Here is a 267-nt window from a genome sequence, read left to right on the forward strand (position 1 = left end):
TTCCCGGATTTTATCCCAAATTTTGTTTTTTTCCATCCCGAATTTTCCCAAAATTCCCGGATTTTATCCCAAATTTCCCTACCTGGGCTGCAGTGGTGGGAGACGGGGCAGGAGCTGTTGGAATCCAACATTTCCACGCAACATTCGGGATCTGAGAGCTGCCGGGAAAACGGAAAAATTTGGGAATTCTGAGAGAATTTGGAGCGGCAAATCCCAAATTTTACGGGAATTCGGAGTTTGGAGAGGCAAATCCCAAATTTTTGGAAC

The sequence above is a fragment of the Malurus melanocephalus genome, unplaced genomic scaffold, assembly GCF_030028575.1.
Source record: "Malurus melanocephalus ecotype Western Australia unplaced genomic scaffold, MMel_1.1 scaffold_2647, whole genome shotgun sequence".
In the NCBI taxonomy this organism is placed as follows: domain Eukaryota; kingdom Metazoa; phylum Chordata; class Aves; order Passeriformes; family Maluridae; genus Malurus; species Malurus melanocephalus.